General features: G+C 38.1%; 1 protein-coding gene across 3 annotated transcripts in view; it reads right to left on the bottom strand.

Moving 5' to 3' along the window:
- LOC310901250 (uncharacterized protein) overlaps window positions 1-27,345 on the bottom strand; it is a 721,588-nt gene that overhangs the window by 208,274 nt on the left and 485,969 nt on the right. For 2 of the 3 annotated variants that reach the window (XR_014585685.1, XR_014585686.1), the window contains one exon: window positions 5,376-8,571. The gene's annotated coding sequence lies outside the window, so the exon portion shown is untranslated. The remainder of the gene's footprint in view (window positions 1-5,375; window positions 8,572-27,345) is intronic. The other variant, XM_083840541.1, reaches the window with a different exon arrangement.

Genomic DNA, 27,345 nt, shown 5'->3' with positions numbered 1-27,345 from the left:
CAACTTTTCTTATGACAGTTAAAATCCCTGAAAATTTAGTCAGAAGATATAAGCAAAAATGCAGTCATGGTTTGCCCCAAAATTATAAGTTACAACAGCATAGTATAAAATAAGGCTTACATGTTATAACCTTTATAAACTACATAAATCTTTATGGTGTGGCATGGAACGTCCCATGTTGAAAGGCACCCACAAGTATCGTTGAGTCCAACTCCTAGGTCCACACAAGCTACCTAAAAATTAAGCTGTATGTCCAAGAACATTGTCCAAACACTTCTTGAAACCCAGGAGGTTTGGTGCTGTGACCACTGCCCTGCGGAGCCTGTTCCAGTGCCCAACCATCTGCCTGGTGAAGAATGTTTTCCTAATAACTAATTTTTAATTTATTGCACCACTGAATTACTTCAGCTATTTTTCAATAAATATCAAAATATAAAAATGAGAAACCAAAAAAATATTCTCTTGATACGTATTCCCTGGAAAGCAGAGAGAATACTGCAACTCCAAGTAAGGTCTGATATTTAACAGCAAACTCATTTCCTGTTTACATGTCACATGTTCCCAAAGCCATTCAACACCTTTACATTCTTTCCACCCAACAGCCAATGTGTCAATATCCTCCTTAAAACTTAAATACTATATCCTTCCCTCTATTTCACCACAACTCTGGGATTTAAATGATTTCCAGATACTATCACAACACACTACAGATAGGAGGCCTCTACATACATTACCCCTTGTCCTTTTTCCACTCTGTTGCTGATAACTTCACCCAAATATGAGACGTACCTTTGCTTGTGAAAGCCAGTGTTTTATCAACTCTGCTCAGACTTTTGGATTTAATATGTGAGATGCGAGTCTACTCATTTTTAACATTAAATCTATATTCAAACACCATTCACCTAGAACTTGTAATTTGTGATAGCCAAATAATTATTCTATAGAGTGGTTGCCCTTAAAAACACTATTTATAGGTACGAGTTATTGCTGTTTTTTTCCTTGATCTAGAGTGAAATTTTGTACTTCATGATAAATTAGAGAATAACAACCACAGTTAGATAGGAATTATTAAAAAAAAGCATGGAGCTCTGTTTCTTGAGGTACTTTAAGACAAGCAGTTTTCTTCTTCTATGTGCAGCTTATATTTCTTTCTTTCCCTCTCATGGATCATAGACATTTTTGCGTGCACAAAATATGTAGCTCTATATCACATTGATATTTCAGCAAGGTATTCACTTTCCACACAGCTTGATTAACAGAGAAGAGAGCATCTTGGACACTAACCAAAGAAAGTGTAAAGAATTCAAATCCACTGTTGTAAGTGGTTGATGCTCTGAAGGCTACACCACACTTAGTCTAGTTTTCCATGATAGATTTAAAAGGCCAGTAGTGGCAAATGGAAGTAGAGTCAAAAAAATACCTATTATCACTGAAGAATAAGATCTACACCAACCAAGCATCAAGGAGGGGATATACTACTTTTCAGAGGTTCCAGAAACATCTTACATTATGCATCACACTATCTTGTTTTGCTTATTTTTGCACAACGTATTTGGCCAGGTCATCAGCTGAAACTAGAGACCTACATTTTTGAACAAGGACACTGCATCTCACAAAGAAATGATTTGATTTTGGAAATAGACAGGAAGTGAACAGTACTGCATAGAATGGAAAAAAGTGTGAAATCTTTCACTTATTTTTCCAGCAGAAACCACCTACAACAATCCTGAAGATCAGAGGACAGTACTAAGGCCAGAACATCAATCCCATTGATTATCGTAGTAAAAGTTACCCAGCTAGGACAAATGCAGTCTTTTTTTTTTCTTTTTTGAGGAAAGACCAGAAACAAGGAGACAAAAGACCATTCTTTCAATATGCCTAGAACTGACCAAATCTAATGTATGACAGAGCTCTAAGTACATATACTTTTTCTTTAACATATTTCAAGTTGACCTAAATAAATCACTGAATTATTTACTATTTCCCAAATCTAAACCTTTATAGACTTCTAGATTTACCTAGAATTTATATATTTTTTAATCCACCCCGTCCTTGTGGGGGCAAACATTCCCATATATTCAAAAATTCTGACTTAGAAATTGCTGTAAAACCAACAGCATTTGTTTCTACCTCTCTGTTATTATAAGCCAAGATCTCATTCCTGTTGATTAATGATGCTAACCAATGGCCACTGACAACTGATTACCATCAAGAATGTGTTTTCTCTATTAAAAAATTGGCTAATACTTTAACAGAAACATTATTCAGAAGTTATACTCCCATATCTTAAAATTCGAAGTATTCTGTCAGGCTGAAAGGGAGAAAAACATGTTCCCCACCCCCCTTGCTTTTCATATAGCTGATGAAAAGAAAAATGTTTCCAGTTTTGCTGTGCATTTTGCTGTAAATTTGTCACACATCTCTAATCATTTCCACTAAATGTGGTTACTAGCTTCAGTGACAGTTTTGTTGGGAGAAAATCACAATCCTTAAAAAAAAGTGCACATTTTATTAGTTTCTTTTTGAAATTTGTTATCATTGCTGCAAATATGTCTCCATTGGAGAAGTGGAATACTAAGGAAGCCATCACAAGGAGGAGGATGTGAGGCATCTTATCACAGCAATGAGTGGGAGTGCATTTCCTTGTAGTTGCTGTAATAGTAGTTTTTTAGTTTTTTTTTTTTTACACTACAAGGCCATAACGATAACATCTAGGAAATGGCACCGTGCTCCCTGAAAAGTATCATGAATATTCCAGAGATGGATGATAACCAGATGCAAACAAAACAAATTAATCCATAAAAAATATATAGACACACTTTGCATTGCTTTAAAGATAAATAGGTGAAGGAAGCTTCAAAACAGGATTTTTGAGCCTTTTTTTTTTTAAAGCATTTGAAGGAGGAAGAGCTTAGCACAGGGGAAGCTCCAGAACTGCCATTTCAAGTGTTTTGTTTTTCAAAACATATTTGATTGAGGACAAAAGAAGGATGAGGAAAGTCTAAGTAGAGTTTTCAAACAAAAAGGGATGACTGGGAGGGCAGAGTTTTGCTTGAAGGTTTCCGTTACATACTGTACATCCAGTCTCCAGGCACAACTGAGGCGAACGAGCCAAAACGCTCAACTCGATCAATGCCATTCATTCAAAAGCCCAAATGTGACAGTGAGAGACTGTGGGAAGCAGCCTAACACAAATGGAAAATTTGCAAGTGAAGAACTATAATAATCGTCTCCCATAACAGTCAGGTCAGGTTTCGAGCCCCCCCGCCCCTTCCCCCACTCTCACTGGGTACAGTTTAGCTGGCACATTTTGTTCAGGATACTTAGGAGAAAGACTAGAAGTTTGCTGCTATGATAAATAGGTTAGGTAACTCAGGCTACGACATGGACAAAGAGCAGCAGGAGTCTCAGTGAACTCCACTGACTGTCCCATATTTAGGAAAGAACTTGGGCAGGTATAGAAAATCTCTTAATTATTTCCACATCCACAGCTGCTACAAATCAAACGCTTTCCATTGAATACAGTATAGTGTAGCAACTCCCCAGCTGGGGATATCAACTCTTACCTCCCCAGGCACATGCCTCTGTGCAGCAGAGCAGATCTACCACAGGCCTTCAACGTGTCAAGGGCAAAAGACCTAAGGTTCAGCCACCCCAGCAGGTTACCACACCAACTACATTCACATTTACTACAGGTTAGCTCTCTAACACGAAGTAGCAGCCCAGGTGCACCCCTTACCATGGTCTGCAGCAGCTGCTTCCCCATTCAGGGACCTACCACAGAAAGGCTAAACTTTTTCAGGTTCACATGCTAGCCCACCTAGCAAGAAGTTTGTGTTGCCAAAACCTTTACAGTTCCTACTACCACATGCCTCCTTCCCCATCCAAAGCTCAGCAAGAGAAATCCCTATCACGCACTCATGGTTCCAACTACTCAGACTCATTCCCTTAGCTTTAACCAGCACTTGGACTAGTTGATCTCTACTGAAAAGTCCATTTATGCTGGCAGTGGTACAAAAGCAGTCTACACTGAAAACTAAACCAGTGGTTCAGAACTTCAGTAGCCCCCCTATGCTTTCTGTGACTGTTAGCTTCCACCACAGGCAGACACTGCATCACGTTCAAGAAAATGTGACCCAGAATTCATGCCTCCTGGTGTCAAGCTTTACATCTTCCTATATTGTGGCAGTTTCCCTGCCTCTGTCACTACACAGCCCTTATTCCTTTTGTTGTTAGCAAAATGAAAGGTAGACATAACATATTTCATTGTTAAACTGCTATTTAAAAGTAATTGAGAGATTTTTGGATTTTGCAATGGTTTCTGTTAACAATTTGATTTTAATATCTTTTTTTACTTTAAATAATTAGCAGTAACCAACACTAATACATTCAAATTCACAGCCATCACAAAATGTGCAAACTCATGCCTATATTTGATCCGTGATTGCATTATCTCTTGTACCATATCTAGTAAAACCAGATTAGGTATACATTAATATACTCATCCATGTTGAAGCAGTCTACCACAGGAAAGTAAGAATAAGTCTCAAAAAGAAGTATTTTTATTTTTGGCAGGGCAAATAAATAAATAAATAATAATAATCTTGCTACAAAGGTCAGTTTTCCCTGATCTTCATCTCTATACCCATAGCTCTCTTGATTCCATTTGTACATTTGGCAGTACATTTATACCTACATAAAGAACTGCAACACCACCATTTTCATTGGATTCAGTTAAAATGTCTGTGACACTACAGTATCTCAATGAGCGAACTTCAGGTCACAATCAACATATGATCCTCTAAAGGGACGTGCCATATAGAAGCCCCTAGAAAATATTTAGGAGCAGCCAACCAATTGTACCAGGGCAGAGAGGTCCCAGGGACACACAGCAGGGTGGAGGGGTGATACAGGAGGAGACAGAGACTAAACTTCTCAAAAAACTTCCTTAGGAAACTTCTTAAAAGCATCATAAACCTCCGCACAGAACTTGTTACAACTCAAAAGACCGCTTACTTGGCCAAAACCAAGCCTAAAAGCCAGGAGCAGCCCTCAAGCTGACAGCAAGTAATCACTTCTGCCTTCCATGGCTACTACGGGTTTTCTCCCGCTTACAATTTTCTTCACTTTTATTCCAATAAAACCTGGCTTCGTTGAATTTAAAGCCCATGGACCACAGAAAAAAAATACCTGGACAAACTCAACATGCAGTTCTAACTGACTCAGGGGCATAACACAGCTTCACAACCTCTTTATTTGTGCTATTAACACTATAAAGATTGAATATAAATACTCCAGGTCATAGACAAAAAACAGACCGAACTTTGCATCATGCACCAAATTCATCAAAGAGCCAAAAACCATACTGCACTTACCTTGATGGGCCACAGAGCTGCAGGTGCTCAGAAGCAGGAACCGGTGAAAGAATCCCCTCACTCGAGCATTACAGGAAGTTTGCATTACCCTACAGTAGAGCTTTTCAACCCTCCCAAAGGACCACATTCAGGCCCAGGCAGAAGGAAGTGTGGGAGGTGATGCCCAGCTGCCCACCCAGGTGGGGCTCATCACCACCAACGCCCTCAGGTGAGCACCACCACCCCATACCAACCCCCAGCCTGGTGCTGATTCACAACACAAATTATTTCTTCATGGAAATGTGTTCTTGTAGATACTGCTAAATATGTACAAATACATAGTCACCTGTCAAATCCCTGCTGTCCCTATAAGCAAACTCTTTTCTCAGGTTAACAGTAAGTGATTTGTTTTTCTAACAACAAAGCTTCCATAGTGAGCGCCTTTGAACAAATAATCATGTGATAATCACTATATCATACATTGTATTTCTGGCATAGCCTTCATACAGCACAGATTACCCCATTTGATTCACTGTCACAGTATGTATATTCCCCATGCCTTTGTCTGTCTCAATTCAACCTTTGAGCAGTTTTGAGAGCTCTCTGGTCCAAGAGTAGTCTGCGTACCCCTCCCAAGGATAAGTGTGATTTCCTTCGCTTAAGAAATGTTAACCTTTTCAAAAGCTAATTCCAAATGTTCTGTTTGCTTTTTTTGTGTGTTTTTGGGTGGTGTCAGTCTGGTACTTTTATGAGTCAGATCTTCATAACTGTAAAGTGCAATTAACACAGTTAAAAGCAACCATAGTTTCATTATAGTTTTGTGCCTCAGATTAAAGACATATTTCTCATACGCTCTACTTTTACATGGCATGTTATACTGAAATCTTTGTGACACAGTTCTATGGTTATCTTCCTTCAATCCAAGTGAAAACTGTCAAAAATATATGATGTTCCAGAACTTATCATCATAAATAAAGTAGCTTTGATTCCCTTCTTTTCCGTTACACTCATTTATTCCTAACATACAATATTCAGTAATGCTGAAACTTCCCAAGGTTTGCTATTTGGTGGTGCATCTGTCTTTGCCCACCAGAACCTTTTTTTTTTTTTTTTGGTTAATCCCTCCCACAACTTCTTGCTCTGCAAAGCAAAAGCACTTAAAATACAATTTGAAATATCACAAAGACAGTCCAAGAATTGGCTTTTCTCCATGGGAATAGGACTTTATTCTCTGCTTTATTCTCTGTTCAGATACACCAACATGAAACTGATACATGAAATCAGAAGCCAAGTTTTAAGCTCCAGCTTTACTGACGTCCCTTGGATGAGTCCTACAGAAAAAATAAATAAATAAATAAAATGAAAAATGAAGTGGGGTGGGGTGTCAGAAATACACCAGGCATAAAGCCATCAGCCTGATGATGGGTCTAAATCCATCCTGGTCCTACACTCCTTATAGATCACAGCATCTGCAAGTGCCTGGATTTTCTCCCTCCTCCCAAACTGAGACCGTAGCAAGGGTCATTCAGTTGCTGCTTTGTCTCTATTCAGGCTTAGTGCAATACAATTGATAAGCCAGACTTGCAAATCCCCAGGGCTACTTTAGAGATTGGGTTTCATTCTTAAATGTAGACTGTGCATGAGCATGACCGCTAACAGGTAGGTGCGTGCTGGTAAACATGCTTTTAAGCTGCAAAGACCTTTTGTTAGATTTTTCAAATTCGCATTCAAGCGTTAGGTTTGAATATTTAAATGAAGGGTAGAAAGAAGAAAAAAAAAAAAACTTAAAATTAATCTGGAATGTCTATTAGCTTGCTCTACAGATGCTTCCTTTTTATTATTATTAATCTTTTTTTTTTTCTAAAAGATTTTCTGAAATTTTCTAAAAAGTAAAGTGGGAAATGAAACATAAAAATGTAAATAGCAACACACAGTTATAAAGACTTGTATTTTGAAAAAAAAAGTCCCATTATTCACCTGTTTATCAAATATAGTAGTAAGGCACAAAGCAGATGGATAATAAAAGGACACCACTTAACCACTTAGCTAATCTGTCCAAATTGGAAAGAAGATATTCAGACTCAGAGGTACTATTTAAATAAAGGAATATGCACCATGTGGTTCAAAGCATTGTATAAAATGTCATGTTAGAAATGCTAATATTCTAATAAATAGATATATCCCATCTCACATTCCTTTGGATTTAAAGCTTTGCAGTATTATAATATGCTAAGTTAAACATACAGGGCCACAGTCAGAGGTGACACAAACAGCTGTGCAAATTACACATTGGTGAGCGTGTGCAAGCTCCGGTAACTTGCAGCAGAGAAGGCAAAGTACACGGCCAGGAGCCACATTACAATAGGGAGTAGCTGGGTAGGAGCAATAGGAAATAAATAAAATTATGTAAATGAATGCTATGCAAATGTGCCACATCTTTTTAAAAGGCAACGAATTGCACGATATCTAATTCTCAACACAAATAATTGTCAGGATCCTGGGTATACTATATTCAGGGGGCTGGTGGTGGGTGAATAAATATCGGGGCTGATTATTTGACTGATTCTAGGATGTAAGTGGTTTTTCAGGTAAACAAGACCAGTGCCTGGAGCAAAATACCATAGTAATATGACCAGAAGAGTGCACAGATAGGTGTCATACAATGACATTCGATTAAAGATGGTTGAATACATTTTTCAATTACTTTTTTAAAACTGTAACTGGAATTCTTGGTTTTCATTGAAATGCATTTGTAAATTAGAAGCACACATCTTGAAGAATATTTTATTGTTTGGTCACAAACACTATGAGTAATGAGAAGCTATTTCCTGACCAGCTCCCCTCTGCGTAATAAGTTGAACAATGGCTATTCCATGAAGAAACCAAGATGATGGGAAGAAAACAAATCTTCCAAGAACTCCTGTCAATCATCTGCTGACTGTGGTGTAAAACATTGACCGCTGAGGCCAGAATTCAATTCAATAAATTAAAAGAACTGAGGAAATTATTTCATTCTTCTTAAAGGCAAAAAGTCAGGAAATGTAAGACAACTATCCGTATCGTAGCTGTGTGCAAATAAGTTACACAACCCAAAAGCGCTCCTTCTCCTTCTGGCTGACAATGCAACGTGTGTCACAGCAGACTTGTACCTCGAAGGCTCCTTCTCTTTTCCTGTCTGTGCATTTCCTGCAAAGTTCCTGGTAAATCCTGCAAGTTTCTGGTAAAGAACACAATGCTCAGGTTATATTTTAAAACATTAACTGTGTTGCTTTTCATCATCCGCAGTTTCCTGACGGTGCTGTAAAATCACATATTTATATGCACATGCATACATATGTATACAGACACATACACACCCCTAGATGTTTACAGGAGGATTTTGCTTCTTTTGCCTGAAGGAAGCATCAGACAAGTACCTTAGGGCTCAGCCATGATGCTTTTCATTTACGGTGCCACTGAGCGTGTAGGTATGCCTGACCGTGAACCCAACGTGCTCCCGTCACTGGGGACAGCAGGTTCTTTCGTCTCCCTAATGGACGTTCCTGTGAATGTCTGTGGCCTACCTGACTATAATCCTTTAAATTTTAATTCACTTTACATTTAGCCGAGTCATAAATACCATTTAGGTACCAATATTCTGCTTTATGCAATCCCTAAGGTGGTGCTTTTATTTTAATGAAGCCATTTGCAACTTAAGAGGAAAAAATATTCCATCTTTGATTGAATATATTTGTCAGTTTTATTCCCGACTGACATTTTTATGTGAAAACTTGAATAAAACTAAGGGATAGCTTCTTACCAACTGGGATAAAAGTTTCAGTGTGTTTTTGCCTTCAAAATTAGCTAAATAAATGGTCTTTGAAACTCATTTTGAAAACATCAAAGTTAACCTCATCTATAATCAAAAATAAATTCCAGAATTATATTACATTACAAATGAAAAAAATTCTCAGTTATTCACTATTTTAGAAAAAAAATATACAACAGATAACATTTTTTTCTATTTAAAATGTCATTTTCAGTATCATAGAGTGGCATTGACTTACTTCTACTGCTATATGAGAAGCCAAATATTGGAGGTGTTCTAATATAATTTGTTTTCTCCATTTTTGTATTGTGTGGTAATTTGTTTGTAGTAACGTGTCATTTCACTGAATGAGAATGTGTGTTTAAGTGATGCTAGTTTTGCTTAATGTGCTGATAGAAAAAAAAAAAAAAAAAAAGAACTAAAGCAATTTCATGTTAACTGGCAGTAAAGTTCCTAACTTGAATATGCGTAATACTCTCTTCCTGAATAATTTGCTTTTCCTATTTCTGTAGTGCTCCCATAGGGAAGTGCCCTTCCCTCGTGTAAAACAGGAGATTGCCTTGCATTTAGGGTCTCCCTGTATCAGAGTAAATAGGATTTTATCACATCAATACTATAGCTGACCAAAATGAGAATTTTTGTATTAGGGGAAACTGTAATATTTCATCATTTCTAATCATATTTAAAATCACAAAGATTATTATTAAAAATATTTTAAACAGAAATTATCATAGCAAAATATGCAGGCCTGTTCTGCCTGGTGCTCCTGTAACTCAGTTTGAAACACCTTGCACTTCAGGTGCCTTCTCATTCCAGCTCATTCCCAAGACATGAGAGTTGTGTGGTTTTTGTACAGATGTATGGCAAGCAGGGCACTTGAGGTAGCTGTTCTATGACTCTGCAAAGCACTGCTGGTATTAGAGCAAACACAAATCAACACTGAGACAACAAAAGTAAGAAATTCTGACTTTCAGTCTCCTTAAAAACCTAACTGTCTCTCAACAGAAGGTGCAGCAACAGAAAATGTTTTCCCAAAAAGCTGTTGAAAAGCATCAGAAATATTTGTAAAGACAATTCAAGCTTTAGTTTCACGCTCATAAAATTTCACTGAGACAGGTAAATGGCATTATTGCCTTTTTATACATAGCAAATTACATCATAGGTCCCACAAGGCAGTGAGCTGCCTAGCTCCTTCTGGAGTCAGTCTGAATTAAGCATCTGGAAACACTACAAACACTTAATACTGTGTATAAACCAGATCACAGCACTCCAGCACTAGGGAAACCTCACCTCTCCCAAGGTAAATAAAACACCTGAGCAAGAAAGTGGTGCTCCGGAGTTAGAGTTATTAGAATTATTAACTCAGAAACTTAATAAGAAGAATTGTCTAGTCTGTAACATATATATATATATAACTTTTTAGATGGGTAACAAACTTTTTAAAATATATTAAGTCTGTTTTATAAATGTTATAGCAATGTTAAGATAAGTTTTCTTCAATACTTAATATTTGTTAAGACCTGAATACTTTTTTCTTGTGGCTGTACATAGTTGATTTACATAAACATGCAAAATTATTTCACATTGGTCTTTGTAGGTTAATTTAGCCACTTATTGACACTTGTGGGTTTGTGTGCAAGTACGTGTTTCAACTAAATATATGTTGTAGTTATTTTCATAAATGCTGGGAAAAAAAATAATAATAAAAAGTTGTGTAAATGTCTAAATATGCACATTTGAATATCTGTCCAGCCTAGTCCAGCCTTTTGGTTTCATTCTGACCCAGTCCAGTGGCCTTTCTTGATCTTTTGGGAAGAGGCAATTCTGTGAAAACTGAACACCTCTTACTTAGCCAAAAGATTAAGACTGAGAACCAATTTATATCAATTTCCACGGTGCTACCAAGTCTGAGTTCTGTCCCTTGAGACTGGTGAGGCTGGATTGCCCCAGTTTGGCCAACGTGACCACCCAAGCATCACTATCTTGTTTCCTACCCTTAGCCGTTAAAATGGAAAGGAAGGTTAATGTTACTAATTACCTGCTTCAGGAAACACCTCTGAAAGCCCTCGGCTTTAGCAATAGAAATCTGACTCCATACAGTACACTACATTTGGTTTGATCCACAACTCCTTAAGTCAGTGGGAAAAAATGCAATTAATGTCTAACTAATTGATGGATTGGGGTCAGTACTTGAGTTTTCTGCATATTCAGTTGTCTACTTTTTTCTGCTTGGCCAAAATTGTTAAAGGTTTGTTTTTAATTAATTGACTACTAATGAATACTGCCAAATTCACACAAATGAAATCCTCCTTCCATCACAGATTCCTGAATGCCACGGCATCCCCATAGGCCTGAGTTCTCAGGAGGCACAGCTCTGCACCCAGGGCTGTGTGGGCACTGAGGTTTCTGGTCAGGCTGCAGGCTAGTCGTGTTGCTGTCTATTCCAGCATTTAAAGTGAATACAAATGTCTCTAGCAAAGAGATTTAGGTCAGTATTTACATATTTGTCCAGTGACATTATGGGTGCTGTCAGCTAATACAACAAATGCATTTGTTGTTTTGATTGTTTATATTTCGGTTGCTTAGGGTTTTAGTTCTGTTTAGATTGTTGATATCTAGCAATACATACACTTGGAATAAGGGCAAAGTCAAGGTCAGTGCCCTGGCAGATCCACTCCAGACCTTGCAGTCTGGACGAGGAGTTGCTGGATACTCTTGGGGCAGTTCCTATACTGACGGATGTGCTCAGGAACAGTCTCTCTCGCTACTAGTGAGAGTCTAACATCTCATCAAGCAAACATTGTTGAATGGTTAGGCTAGAAGTCTTTGCATAATATACATTTGATTTAACTACTATTGCAAAATAACTAATGTAAAAATGCTAGGCAAGCTCTAAGAAAACAGTGAAGTATTCCTGCATATTCTCATAGGGAAGTCAGCCCTCTCCTACCCCACAAAGAATAATTGTAAGAGTAATTATTAGTGTACATCAGAGGTGGCAATGTAGGGTGGATTTTTTTCTGTTACATGTTTTCCTGCTACAAACTAGATCTAAAGACCCAGCTGATTTCCTATAAGAACAGGCATAGCAAGCTCAGCAGCAAACCTCAAGCATTTACAGTGAGGAAAAGCATACCTAATTATCCTTACTTTATGGGTAAAATGAGACACAGACAGGGTGACCTGGCTTGACCCAAATCACTCTACCTGGCAGAGATGCAGCTATAGCTGGTCACTTCAGTACCAAACCAACACTTTATACTGTCCACCTCATTAATTTAAAAATGTATGAGGTTTAGGCATTATCATATCATAAAGATGCTTATAAGAGTGGATGGTACGGTATATATAGGACTCTGGCCTGTAGCCAGAAGCTCTGAATTACACTTTTTCTTGGCTGCACCACTCACATTCAGTCTTATATGAAACCTGAGCTAATAACAGATCATAGATATCTGTGCCAGGTGCTGAAAGGATCAATTATTTTTCCAAAAATAATCATATAAGTACAGTTAAAATCCCAGAAATATGGTGTCTGCCCATTGAACAGACATACAGATTTTGATAAATACTTCCTAGGCCATCTTCCCCATTCACTGCAACTCCAAACATTCTAACTGAGAAAACTGTATCTCAAAAAAATCATAGTATGAGTTGCTCAGCGCCATATCACATCTCTGTGACTTCATGCAATTTCCTATTTGCAATTGGATTGAGTAAGAACAGCAGGTTTTGGTTCTTTGTGGCTTACTAAAGACTCAGATAAGTAAGCATGAACCAGGGGTGGTTATGTCACTGACAGACATTTTTGCTTTGAAATCTGATCAAGCAAAGAGTGCAACCACCAAGACCTGAAACCACTCTTAGATTCGTGGCTATTCTACTCAACTCCTAATTTATATGGATTTATAGCATAGTTTTCTCCAACTTTTCTTTTTTTGGTTCCAATTTATCTATTTTATTTTCTTGATTTGTAATCCTCATAATTCTTTTTTACTGCTACTATGCATCTGGATGAAAATTTAAGAGCTTTTTCATACTCTGAAGACTCTTTTGTGTTCAGTAAGGCAGCAACTTTTTACTTATCAAACCATTTCTCTTTCTGTACTTGAGCATGTGGATCATTACTCTACCTTGTGTGCATTCTGTTGCATTTCATCAACGTCTTGGTTCTGACTGTACTTTAACCTCTTCTGACCTTGGACATTATTTCTCTGCTACTGTAACTTGTTTTTACATAAGATCTTAGCCCAAGCGGTCAATCTTTCACTTATGCCCCTGCAGTTCTTCGTTAGAGTTTCAGAGTTTAAGGACAGAAGTAAACTTAATAAACTTAATATCTTTTCTAACTTCCTAAGGACTGCAGACCCCCACATTACATTCCTGCCTGGGTGCCCCTGTATGGTTTCTAAGAACTTAGGTTAGAAATTGGGCCTCCAAAAATTAAACAATTATGTGACAAAAAAAGTTGTCAATGATAACAAAGAAAATGCATGTGATGGCCTGCAAGAGGACATAGTTGTACTATTGGGTGCTGAGACTCCACGTTCTCAAGAGGAGGTATGAAAGATGGCTCCATGGCAAAGAACATAAAAGTACATTTTTCCCATTTTAATTTTTAAAAGGGCATTCTCACCCTCCAAATTAACATTTTCTCCCCCAAACGTGCACATGAGCACCACAATGTTTCTTGTACATAATGATCAATTAACATTTCCCAAAGTGCTGTTCACCATGAGTAATATCAAACAGACACACACAATGCTAGGTCATCCCCAAAGTCCACTTTATCTGTCCTACACAAGTTGACAGGGTGCCCAAGTGCACTGCAACATGCATGCCACATCACATCCTTTGAAAGCAAGCAAATATAGTAGAAAACCAAACTTAGAAATTCAGTCACCTCAGATCTTAACAAACCATCTTCCCTAATTTCTGTCTATAGCAGACTTCCCCTGACATAAGACTCTATGCTTCAGAAAATGTAAAAAAATAAATAAATAAAAACATTAGAATCTAATAGGAACCTGCCTAAAAGCTGACAGATGTCCCAACTATTCAGAGGTGCTGCATCACAGAGCTGGCATTAACAGGCTGTGGTATTCTAGTTAGCATTAACTTTGTTCAGTTTATTTGCACTCATTTCCTTACAGCACCCCTCCTGATGGCCCTTTCCTTGGCATTGTCAGGCCTGCAGAAGTCAGCATGCAGATAGCCACGCTGGTTTTACATCAGCTATTTAGGACGTTACGGCAGCTTAGGCATGGTGCTGACAAATTTATAGACATAGAGCTGAGACCAAGGGCTGAGACAAAAAGAGTTACCACAGCTTGAGGAATTGCTAGGAATTTGCTGAAGTGCGTTGCACAATTTGTATGTTCTTGGGCCATCTCAAAAGAGGATAAAACAAGTTAAATTAGACTTCTTTCTTTCAAGTTGAAGATAATGCATTTTACCTTCCCATTGCCAGAGGCTATGAGGGTGCACCAAATAGGTTTCTGGGGCTTAGCTGATGTTTGTTAATTTGTCAAGCCACAGTAACTCAATCACATACCCGAATCCCTAGCAAGAGTCACTGCCATTATGCTAAATGCCTTATGCTAGCAATCAGAATACAGTTATAGATATTAATGTACCATCTTAGAAGCTGCGTTCTAATACAGAAACCCTGGAAAATGTGTCAGAGAACCTTTTGCTTTCCCTGTTCCTTGGTGATGGTGGATCCAGTGGAGGTTTGGCCCTGTCACCATATCACATCTCACCACTGACAGTGGTGATCCCTCTCTGCCAAAGCAGGGAGCAGACACAGGCAAGAGGGTTACTGCTTTTAGGGTTTGGTGACAGCAACAAAGACCTGTCTCTGTTGGAAGAAATACTGTGTGGGTTTTTCTCTCAGTGATTTTTCCAGGTGCAGAATATCTGGGATCTTCTTGCCCAGACAAGGGCACAAGACTGAAGCTCTGACTGATCACTCACAATTACCACTTTGAACTGAAGCCTGAAATCTGTGGGAAAGCTATTCTACATGGTGTTCACTCTAGCCATGTCCAGATAAATTAAAACCACAATGTGACCCTTTATATTTATTTCTTCCCCAGAAAACAAACAAACAAACAAACAAACAAAAAAAACAGACCTTTAGTTTTTCCTCTCTGATTTATCAAATGTACTTGATGTTCACTATAAGGTTTTCTTTTTTTAATTCTACTCTAAATTTCACTGTGTTTTACTATTTACATATTAAACTACATACTAGGGCTGATGTTTATCGTTCAGGCCAGTAAATTAAGTATTCCATCCCTATATTTTTCTGAAGTATGTGCCACACTTTGTAGCTCTAGATTTCACCTCATTATTTCAAAATACACTCCTTAATTGACTGAGATAACGCAAATAATTTTCTTATTGATATAGTACCCTGTGTGCAGCCACAAGAGGAAGGCAGGTCAGGATCTCTTCTACACACTAGAGCAGAGTATTGGTGCCAAAAACAGCATCATGGGTACTTAGAATAATATTATTGTACGTTAATATTGTAGCCTGTCAGTTTCTTTAAAAGAACACAAATTTATTCTGCTCTCAATTTATTCTACTCCTAGCCCCCTCAAACTGGTAGTGAGGAAATTAAAAGCTTCTGGGAGTTGGATACTGGGACAGATTCTGCAAAGCAGGCTAGGCGGCTCCTCAATTAACTTTTGGCCAAAGAGCTTTTGTGTGGTGGGTACTGCTGAGCCCTGCTGGAAATGTCATGGAAGTGTGCAGGTCTCGTGCAGCTGGAAGAACAACATACAGTGCTACAGTTCTTTTCCTGAGACACGGCATAAAAGCAAGATACTGAACCATAGTTAGGTCTATAACCAAGCAATATTTACTTCAAGCCATTTCAGTTAATACCTGTGAAAGGATTAGCACTGTAGACAAGCCATTAGTGGCAACAATGATTATCTACTATATGTCATAAGGTGCGGTGAAAGACTAAAGTGCAAAATTAAGCTCTTTACTAGCTTAAGGAGATTTTTGGTTTAGGTGCCTATGCAAGAATAGACTCTGCTTCACCTTATAAAACAAACATTAAGGATCAGCAAATCACGGTGCAAGACACTTACAGGACTTGGGTGGCTATTTGAGATATGAAATAAAAGTCACTTTATAATAGACTTACAGTAAACAAATAACAGGAATTCTCTGGAGTTGATGAAAAGATTATAAATTAGATATCCCTGAATGCTATTAAATATCAGAGTTACTGGATCTTTTGGCAAACTTACTGAAAATTTGCAGTGTTTTCAATGTAAAATCAGGCTCTCTGGTGAATGGTAATGATGTCAACACTCATTGTATTTCCATCTTGCAGATGCAGATTATAATACACAGCAGATAAACTGGCTCACATATTTACTTTTTGAAAGGTGACAGGGCAGAAAGCAAGTACTGCCCCCCAGGTCCTCATCCACAGCACCCAGCCATGCGTTCTTAGCCTGGAGTAGGACCGGGTCTATTTTTCTATGACATCTACTTTGAAAGGGACAGTATTAGCCAACTCCAATACAATCTGAACCAAATGTGATTCTCAGTAACCTGACTGCTATGTTGGGCTGCAGATGGGAAATGAACACAACAAAGATTCCTCCCAGCCTGTCTTCCCAATGGCAGAGGAAGATTTTCTCCTCTGAATTTGCAGTGCTGCAGCCCCTTGGCTGTAGGATATACCCCGCCAAGATACACACTGTTAGGAGGAAAATCTAGCCTGGAGTTAAAGCTGTGTGGATCAGAAGCAATCCTCCACCTAAGCTAGCAGATGAAGACAGGCTTTGTTTCATCCATTGAAGGCATGATTGGCTCTTACTCAACTATATTGCCATTGAAGGAGCAATGTGAGCTACTGTTTAGAAAAAGCAGGTAAATGTTATAATGGGTTACAAAATTGTATTTTTTAATAGGTGATCAAATCTTTGTGGATTCCCCTGGTGAATGCCCATAAACCTATGACAAAAAAACATTAGCATGACTTATATATGAACTTATGTGAACATAGGTGCAACTGCACTGTGATCTTGCAGTGTTTGCGCTAAATGAGGCACAACTTCAAGGCTTGAATCTCAGTTTCTTACATGGAGAATTCACTCAGGTAAAAGCACGAATTGAGTTCTTACACATACTAAATTATTTACATCTCCAAAATACATGTTGCTGGTAATACGATATGTAATAGACAAGTATAAACTTAGTTATTCACATGGTAGCTGGTTTCCTTCAGAAACAAATACACAATCAAGTCTAAATACTTTTTTTTTTCCTCTGTCCCAATTAGTTTCCATCATGAGCCTTGAACAGAATGCTTAATGAACATACAATGACAGCTGCCCTCACCAGATTAATCTATTGGTGGTCATATTGCTTTCACTGGTTTTAGCATCTTCACTTTCCTTAAAGAGGGCATCCCCTGCACTTGTAACTTGCCCAAACTAATTACACAAATTCTGCTGATTTCTGTCTACTACTATTCTAAACGTTAAGTTCCCATGTTTATGCTCAACCACTTTTCTTGGCTTCCACTGTACAATTGCCTGAAGGTAGGTTAAAAATTAGTGTTCTTCAACAATACCGCTAGTACTGTAAACCTTCATTAGACCTTTTAAATACTTGCCCCAGACTGGACAAAATTCCCCATTAAATCCCCTCTGATTTCTGGCAGTCATTAATGAGAATGAGCCACGCTGCCTCTCAGGCTACCCAGCACTCACGTCAGCATCTTGCACTGTCAGGACCAGCCAGTGCTGCACAAAGAGCAAGGTTTTAAGTACAACACAGCTCTTTTTCTGCTAGAAAACTATACGTGCCAAACAATCAGGTTTTAGCCTTCAGATTGGCCATTCAAGAATGGTTTTACTGATGATAAAACTGGCATCTATCTAGTGCTTTTCAACAGGTGAACTATCTAATAAGCAGCAGAATCCCTGTGCTAAAGAGATTACACTCTGAAGCACTGAATGTAGTAAAATGCTGCATTAAATTTAGCAGGTGCTCGGCATGCATTTATTAAGTGATTATTCCCTGTGCTGATACTTCCCTCCTCCTTATTTCAAAAACTGAGCTTTTTTTTTTTATTTTTTTTGCAATGACTCTTCCTACATCTTTGAGCTCCCTCTCCGTTGAAGAAATTCACTGCTGTTCCACCAAAGGCCCATACATCAGATAATTGGAGTTAAGAGCTATTTTGAAGTCTTAAGTTGCACTTGTCCTGGCTCTCTATGCAGGAATGAATTTCACTCCCTGTGTATGTGCACATTCGAAGGCTCTAAAATGTTTTAGACTCACAAATTGTCATTCTGTTCTGATGGCTTTTTATTGTGTATGAGGCTAAGCTCTTGAGTCATGGCATTTGCTGCTGATTGGAGAGGGAAGGAACCACTTCTAAGGAATTACAATGTTTTCTAAATAATTCTGAATAGATATTATGAAAATACATTACATAAAGTGACTGAACCTACTTCAGTTCACTTCTGTTTTCTTTTTTCATTCATACACATTTAAAAGAAAATTAGTTTAACTTTGCCTCAAATTAAAAACTGAATTTAACTTATTCTCTATCCTCTAATTAATATTATATATGTATGTAACATACAGTTGCAGTTGCATAGATGCACTGTGTAGAAAAAGCATCCTTAAACCAAGCTCTCTTTCTAGAGCCAAAATAAATAAATAAATATGGTAAATTCAGAAGTACCATTTATTAAACATTATAGCCTTTATTTAGTATTCGTGTACTTTATTTCTTTGAAAGTAACTCAGAGTAGCTTCAGTTTTCTTTATCCTTTCTGGAGTGTAGTGCCCTAGCATCTCACGTGGAATTTATAAATACATGATTACAGATTTACGTATAGCAGCACACTTAGCTGTGGATGTTGATGAGAGACAGGAAAAAAAAAAAATGCAACCTAATAATAACAACAAATTTGATTACAATAGCCTTATTTTTTCATGATAATTCATATGAAGGAATTTTATGTTTGTCCTAAGAGAATTTACCTATAAAAGACTGTGATGTCTGCATTCATGCAATGCATTTCCTGCACCTTCCATCACAAAAAGCAGCTCACTATACTCAAAAATTTCTTTCTTTCTTGTTTTAAACATTCTGAAAACCAGAATATAAAAATTCTGCATGTTATTCAGCATTGCTACAGGGGTTAAATTGTTAATGCTTTACTTTCACTGTAGTTTTTTATCAAACTTTCTTTATTCTTTCCCTGGGGATAAACAAATGGACAGCTTTCCTCTCTAGTATTCCTCCTTCCATTACCATCACAGCAGAATGCATCTGAGACTATAATAATTCAGTGATGAAATACAAAATGTCGCAATGCCATCTCTCTTAAAGTGAACTGAGATTTTGTTATGCCATTTTAGGTGCACTAATAGCTCCTAAAGTCCCATGGAGTATCTTAATGTGAATTTAATGAGCTGATAGCATATAAATGACAGTACTGTGAGGGTGAAGGTGACATAACCTTTTTCCTTCTATTTGATGTTTGTCTTTGAAAAAATACAGATCTTTTCAAAACGTACCACATTATTACAAAGTGCCGCATCATTCAGCAAGGAGGCTACTATTGTTTTATCATTTTAAAGCCCATTTTTTTCGCTCTCTTTATGGCACAGGAAACAAGAGCACTTTTTATTTCATCATTAAGGTAATAAAAATCTCAATAATTTCCCATGAGGAACAGTGCCAATACGTGGCACTCAGGTGCTCATGGCCATGTCGTGTAGTGCACATCCAGTGACAACCCATCATTTTTAGCATTCATGTTTGCCCTGATAGCCATTCTAGTAACATGGCATCAGTACGGTTGTGTGTGGATCACACCTATACCATCTTTATTTCTCTTGTGTCATTTTTGTTTCCTCCTATCAAGGATAACACTAAGAGGTCTACTCATCATTGCTGACTCCCAGACTCAGTATGTCATTACTGGAGCATTGCCATTTATAACGAGTTGCCTCCCTTCGCCAGCCCGCTCTGCTCGATGGTGTCACACCCCATTGTGCGCCCAAATCCCAATCACCTTCCGGGCGGTAATGAGCTGTGATCCCATCAGCACTGGCTTGGATCATCACTGACACCATCGCGCCCAGGGGAGGAAGGTACCGACGGTAAAAGATAAATATATTGGTAATCAGATAGCAGCAGATGTATAGAAAACATAAGTGGCAGATTAAGGAGGTAACCGAATGTATTAGGTTATTAAAGTTTGCCAGAGTGTAGCAAGGCAGCTTTCCCACTGCAGTTAGAGGTATTCTGTTTAAAAACGTTAATTCAAGCTTAAGAAAGAACATCTCAGGGTTTTTTTTCCCCTCCCTTGAACACTTAGGGACGTGGCAGCCAATGATTTGATCACTTCCATGCTAATAAAGACTGTGTCCCAAAAAGAAAAATAATCAACTTTCTTTTATCTTTCACCAGATCTTACAAACATATTGCTCCTAGACAACGCGTAAATCCCAGAAATTTTAGAAGTTTTTCATTTTTGCATTTAGGTCAGTCAAGGTGGGCTCTTTTATTTGCTTTACTTTAAAGCACGTGTAGGACAGATTATGAATTAGATCTGAAGGCAGCGTTATTTCAACATTTTTTACAGTCCCAATGCTGCTACACTCAGTACACAAGAGGAAATAAATTAAATTTATAAAAGTTATTTCTTCCACCAGCATAAATGATAACATTTGCTCTTCTGAGAAAGATGTACCTTGGGCTGCATTTGACAAAGGAAAAATAAATAAATAAATAAACAGCTTACGTGTTTCAAAAAGTTGGAATTTTGGCAATCTATGAAATTTGTTTAGAAAAACCTTTTCGTTGCCAGGTGACAAGGCAAAACATATCACATATGCTTAACAACCAGCTTGTACATATTTTGTCTTTCCAAGGTTTCTAGGGCTGGTCAGGCACAATGATGCATTACAGCTGAAGGAGCTTCCAGCAGGGACAAATGTTTGTCTCTTTCCAAAAGAATTTTCCTAATCCTTAAGAAAAACAACTCAATATTTCTCATTGTTTAATGATTGAGTAAGGATTAATTCTATTCAAAATTCATCGTATTACCAGTCATAACATATATCGATGTGCTTGCTGAGAATGCATACTACTGGTTTTCTGGCACATCATGTTTGTTAGCATTTCATGGTATAGTACAAGCAAGTATAAGCAGGAGTTCTGCTAATACATACAAATTTCTTATAATAGTCTGACATTCTATCACTGCTCTAGTGTTAGAAGACAAATGTAGGCAGTGTAAAAAACTACAGACAACTAAGGATCAATGATAATAATGGGATAAAATGTACATCCTAATACTTACAAAAGCTATGGTTACCATAGTCTAAGCACCTTAAGATCTCTGATATTTGCATGTTAGCAACATTTAATTTCACTGAGGAACTTTCTCATTTCAGTGGAACTGAATAATTGGTTAAGTTTGTAGAGGAAGTCAGAGACAAAGCAGAAAAAAAAAAAAATGTACTCAGATTCCCCCCAAATCAGCCATCATCACCAGAGGCTCATCCTTCCCTCTCAAAACTCAGCCCATGCTTGTGAACATTTACACGTATCCCATGGCCTGTAGCTGGAGTTAATGGACTTCATACATGAGAAATTAATTGTGGGGATAATTCTGAAACAATTACCTTTTCTTGGAATCGCAGTCAACAACTATTCTAATAAATCATGGTGCTGCTCACATTATAATGATCATTAGTAATCAAATGCATCTGTATACTCAGCCTGTTTGCTCACTTAAAGTCAAAATACTAAAAGGCAGAGCAGAGTGAAGTGTCCAAGCTCCTGTTTGCCAAATGTGCACTATGGACACAGAGGGTCAGTCCACTCACTTCTAAGCACTTTACTGTAGCTGCAGTCGTAAATTGTTTGTGCCATACTGCAACTTTTGATCTCACTCTTTCTCGGAAAGAGACTCATGTTCGTGCCTACATATGCTATGTACATACATTAAGTATTGTCTTTTTTTTGTCTCTTTTTTTTTTTTTTTCCCTTTCCTTTCTAATTTATGGTGTCCCTCAGAAGAGCATTCAGCATGACACTTGAAATTAAAATATTTTTTTATCCCTCTTCTTTCTTAAGTATCCAGAATATTCTGCTGTATTAGCTTTCAAACTGTAGGCATTGTTTTCTTGTGGATGTACTTTATGAGAACATGTAACAAAGTTAGCATAACACAAGTCATTTGCTAACAGCGACATATTCCTTTAGAATCCTTCATATAATTACAGAACATCTACATACCATAAAAACAGAATTAAAACCACAGGAATTTAGGTATCAAACCTAGTCTGAAAGATAATCATATCTATAATAACACTTGTCAGTAGAAAGAAATAAATCAATTTTCAAATAGCATTATTGATCCATTTTGAACAGTGAGTCGTTATTTCTTTATTTCTCTGTGGTAGGGAGGAGCTGCCCCACGTCTCCTTCCCACCCAGCTGGGCATTGCCTTGTAAACAGGTTGGGTTTGATACTGGAAATTTTTCTTCTCTCCACACCAATCTTCCTCATTTCCCACGTTCTTTAGGGGCAGCTGCAAGGCAGATGTCAGCAGGGAGCCAGGCATGCAGGGGATGAGCACACACATTGCCCTTCTCCTGCCTGCTACACCGACTCCCACCTACCCTGGGGAGGGAGCAGGGGGGGGAAGTGCAGACAGAAAACTCAACCCTAAAAAACTTTTTTTTTTTTTTTTCAATTGTAGAATATAACTTCTTGAATTAGGTATCTGGTAGGAACACTTGTGCTTGCAAATTCCAGTTTGCTCTCCCTGCCGGTAAGCCACGCATGCCAGCAAGCAAATTTCCTAGAATCCTCATCAAAAGACAACAACAAAGGGCAACAATGATGGTCAAATCAAATTTATTTAAAAGGAAAAAAAAAATACACAAAGGCTTTCTGCATTACGGTCCAGCTGCAGTATGCCTCTACCTGCTGCCATTAATATTTGCCAGTCCTCTAACGCCTTAAAAATTCAATTCTGTTGACCTCCTTTGCTTTTTCATTGTAGATTATACCCAGTTGCAGTACAAGGCATCCATTTAAACAGTGTAAACTTACACTGTGAGATATGATCCCAGATGAGGTATTGCCTCAAACAGAAAATGAAAAATATTCCATGCATTTTAAACATGAATCAAAGATCATAACTTACACAAATGCGTAATACATTTCTGCTATTCTCTGGCAGAAAAGAAAAACAAAACTGGCAGCTATAGCAATTGTATAATGGTAATTATTAGGAGAAATAATTATGCAAAAACCTGTTCAAATTATATACAGGATGGAATGACTCAAAGCGAGAAGAATTTAAAGTGATAGTTAATACTTCAGCAAACCTCTCTATATGGCACCGGGCAGCAAAAATCAGACAAACAAATGTATCTGTTGAAATCTTTCTGGCTTCTGAAGTTTTTTAAAAATTGGACTATACACAACTATTCCTGCTCAATGCCTGGCGTCCTGCTGCAGGGATTTCAAGGTTGGGAATGAAAAGTCTTTTTCACCAGTCCCTTTGCATGCTAGCTGCACAGGCTGGTTTATTGGGCAGGCTCCAGGCCAGCCAGGGCTCTATGCAGCACTAGGGCACAAGTACTCTCCTACGCACGCGAAAGGAGGGTGCCTTTACCCAATTTTATTACAAATGGATCGTAATCACGTATTTATGTTCATTCAATATTATCATTCCACCCTCAGCTGCAGGTGGGTTTAGAAAATTAAAACACTGAATTAGAGGTGAGAAATGGAGCAAGATGCTGCAGCTGAGCCAAGTAGTCCCACAGCACTGATGTCCAGCCTTTATCGTCACCCACCCTGGTAAGATTATTTTTGTCCGTCCACAAAGCTGATACTTCTCATCCAACAGGTTTTCATCTCTGGTCCTGATCACTGTAACGGGCCTCATCCTGTCACCCTGATATTCTGTATGGGGTAAAATTTCAGTCATTGAAATTATCATCTTTGAAAAGTCAACGGAAGGCTCACCACATTTATTTGTTTATTTATTTATTTATTCCCCTAGATTTTGTGGGCTTTCCCACATTCAAGTTTCTTGTTCATTCTGTTCCAGATCTTGCTTCTCAAACACCTCTCCTTATTTTCAAAACTTCTGGTTGTGTCATGTCCCTTCCTACAATTAAATCAATGTTTTGAACAACTTTCATCAGCATCCTTTATGGTGATTTTACTACTAAAAAGCCTATATACAGTTATTGTTTTGTTCTTCACCCTACAGTCATCAAATACCAAATCCATGCATGTGCTTCTCTTTCCTTCTCAAGATACATAGAATGGAAAATGTGCTCAGGGGCTCAGGAGAAAGGATTAGTCCATCAGCTCTGATCCAACACATGCTCTTTTTTTGTCAGATGTTACCATATGTCTTTGACCTCTTTACGGACCATTTCATTGCATGGTCTGAATGCTAGATCTGCTATCATGTTCACAATTGTGAATACTGTACAAAACTTACTCCTTGAAATTCTGATAGCCAGTGAAAATGCAGGAAGGAAACTGACAAAGGCTTCAGGATACAACTTAAAATGTCAAAAGACAGAAAAACCATGTTGTGCTGACAAGACAGTCATAGACAGTGAAACTTAATCAACTTATCATATCAAGAAAGTTGCTTCTTTCTGTAAGGAAAAAAAAAAAAAGTTATCATTATTTTTAAAGGGTCATATATGGTTGTGGTTCCAAAGTCTAGGACAGCTCAGAAAACATAACAAGTTTTTGTGCATAGGGAATAGGGGCAAGTGGTTCATATGATTTACTGTTATTAGGAATAGCGTTATTTCCTTCAGTATTTAAATATTGTATTTATTTCTTCAACACACATAATCAGCTCACCGTGTTCTTTCTAATTACATTAGCTTCCACTATACAGTCCTTCAGTGTTACAGCATTATAGGAAACAAATACAGTGCCATAAAACCAAAAGCCCACTATGGACTCAGACAGTGAGACAGTTGCCCAAAATTTAAATTAGGAAAGATAATATTCAAGTATTACTTGAAGTAATAATGTATAATTTTTTAATTTTAGCAATTATGCATCCCCTACTCTAGATTTCTTTAATGCTGTTGCCTGCTGGGCACCTCCATGAGACAGGGAGATGTTATTATCCCTCATTTAGGGATAAAGGCCTGAAGCACAGAGTGCAGTTGATGTGACATGTCAAACTGACATGGTGAGCCTTGGCTATGTAACAAGTACCATGGCCTTGAGATGAGTATCCATGCAGGACATCCACAGCACCAGCCGAGGAAGCCCTTCAGTCTCCATTTTCTATTTGTTTCCTCAAGAGCTCAGGTTAGAAGTACTATTTTCTTTACTGAAAGGGTTGTGAGGCATTGGAATAGGCTGTCCAGGGAAGTGGTTGAGGCACCATCTCTGGAGGTCTTTAAGAAACGTGTAGATGTAGAACTCAGTAGCACGGTTCAGTGGTGGACTTGTCAGTACTAAGTTAAAGGTTGGACTATATGATCTTAGAGGTCTTTTCCAACCTGAATGATTCTATGATTTTGATCCCTTCTGCCTGCATTAAGCACTCTGGGAGGAAGGTTCATGATTAAATCCACACCATGTACCTTTTTCTGTGCCAAAATTTGGCTGACTCAAGAGTTTCAGTGCCTGATCTCACCTTCCCTCCCTGCACAGCCTCTTCCCAGGCACACCCTGCTTCACCAAGACTTCGCATGTTATTTCAGCAGTTGCTGTAGCAATTTACTTCTCACCCCCCTTCCCTTCTCTGATGTCTCTCTCTCACTGCATAACACACATAATTCCTGAACATTTTATTTCTCAGATTTCCCTCTTTCTTTATTACCAGTTGCATCTTGGTAGTAACTCTAAGACCGTAAACAACAGAAGAGTCTTATTGTGGTATAAGGATAAATTCAACTAAAAAGGTAATAAAAATATTGAGAAATAAAGGATAAACAAACAAACAAACAAAAAATGGTGTGTGGTTAACATGAAGGCAGTGACACTGGATTGTATTATCAGAGATGGATGAAGAAGAAAATGCTGTATCCCACCCACTAGATCATCCTGGTCTCTATAGCCATAAGTCCTTCTCTTTGCTGCCCATAAGGTGTCACAAAGGGAACGGGAGCAGTAGAGATACTTGCTAGCAGTCACATGAATGGGACCAAAAAAATACTGGACGCTATGCCAGCATCAGTGGAGAAGAAACGAGCAGCAACATCCACAAACTTCAGAGGAAAGAATCTTAATATTTTTCCCCCCACTTTGGCTTTCTGCTGAGTTATGTGGCAAGCTGGAACTGACACTGCATATCTGAGGAGGTGAAAAGGAGGAAATCAAACTGAGTTCAATAAAAGACTGAACATTGTAATAGCAGCAGTTTGGGGGTTATTCATTTGTATTTTGTACGACATACTGTGGACACATATTTTGCTTTCCAATGTACTGAAGTTGTATGCAATTTTTATTGACAACTGCATTATAAAAGCTGCCACAATTTAGTTTGACATGCAGCTTTTGCACAGTGGGAAGATGTGGCAAATGGTTTTTTTTTTGCCTTACAGGAAATTACTGAGGTTTTCAGGACCGGAAGAGAAAGCAACTATTTTTACTTCACTTTTATTGAAAAAGGTGAGTTGCATTTTTGGGAAAAGGAATTTCATTCCAAGAACTAAAGTGATTAGTTCCTATATCCCAAGCCCATTTTTGTAGCCAAGAACTCTCACACCGTGTGTTACAAGATCACCAATGAAGCTGCTAGCAATGTTGCTATTCTTGTCTCCTTTGTTAGGGTTAATACCTTCTGCAAAGCATGATCTACTTTTAAGGCACAAGATAAAAGTTTAATAGCACTGGTAATTAGTTCCAACAGTGGTGGTTTCTTTGATATCTACAAGGGCCTTAGTTAGGGTCCATAAATTCCATTTCACTTGGGTCAACCATCCATCAGGTGATAACTACTGTTCCCTGCTACCCACCTGGACTGGCTGCAGTGTGAAGCTGCAGTCAACATTGAGCACTGCTTATTCTTACAACCTAATGCAATAGAAAGGTTTCTTTGGTTTGTCTGGATATTTGGCAGAAAGCTTTGGCTTACCATCGGGTCACAGACTTTGCATGAATGCTGTTAT

The sequence above is a fragment of the Anser anser genome, assembly GCF_964211835.1.
Source record: "Anser anser genome assembly, chromosome: 6".
Lineage (NCBI taxonomy): Eukaryota > Metazoa > Chordata > Aves > Anseriformes > Anatidae > Anser > Anser anser.
Note: the sequence above shows the minus strand (reverse complement) of the source record. Positions and strands in the feature narration are given on the sequence as shown.